At 37.9% G+C, this 591-nt stretch overlaps 1 long non-coding RNA gene across 1 annotated transcript; it reads right to left on the reverse strand.

The window, feature by feature from the left end:
• Positions 1-65: 65 nt before the first annotated feature.
• LOC107579108 (uncharacterized) lies at positions 66-590 on the reverse strand. The gene is made up of 3 exons (XR_001608428.1): positions 518-590; positions 339-413; positions 66-142 (listed from the first exon to the last, which is right to left on the reverse strand). It is a non-coding gene; the product is annotated as an uncharacterized lncRNA (long non-coding RNA).
• Position 591: the final 1 nt, after the last annotated feature.

Genomic DNA, 591 nt, shown 5'->3' on the forward strand with positions numbered 1-591 from the left:
ATATGATGCATTTGCAAGTCAGATAAAAGCGTCCACTAAATGAATAAGCATTAATGTATTACTCACAAAATATAAAGGATGACTCCCACCGACCACATGTCAACCTCAGGACCGTAAGCGTTTCCTCTGAGGATCTCAGGAGCTGAGTGGATGTGAGAACAGAGCCAAATGATTGCAAATGAATTGGCTGATGAAACTTTATTAGTCATTCACTGGAATTTGCTTGCTTGTTGAGATCTAAATGACTTTTATCTTAGCGGTACGTGTAAAAACAAGGAAATCAGTAAGAGGGTGCTTAAATCGTAACACAAATAATGTTTTCTAAAATTTTGACTCACCGCAGTAGCCGGGGGTCCCACATACTGTCTTCATCGTCACTTGCTCATCGATTATTTTAGAAAGACCAAAGTCCGCTGTGGTCATAACAGAAAAGATTGAATCAATAAAACCCATTCATTAATGAAAGAGTTCACAGTTCAGTCTACAATATTCAGTGTAAATGTATACAGTTTGTTACCTATCTTAAGAGGTGCATCTATTGACAAGTCAGCATAGAGAAGATTTTCTGGTTTGAGGTCTCTGTGAACAACT

This window comes from Sinocyclocheilus grahami, unplaced genomic scaffold (assembly GCF_001515645.1).
Source record: "Sinocyclocheilus grahami isolate Dianchi unplaced genomic scaffold, SAMN03320097.WGS_v1.1 scaffold14220.1, whole genome shotgun sequence".
In the NCBI taxonomy this organism is placed as follows: domain Eukaryota; kingdom Metazoa; phylum Chordata; class Actinopteri; order Cypriniformes; family Cyprinidae; genus Sinocyclocheilus; species Sinocyclocheilus grahami.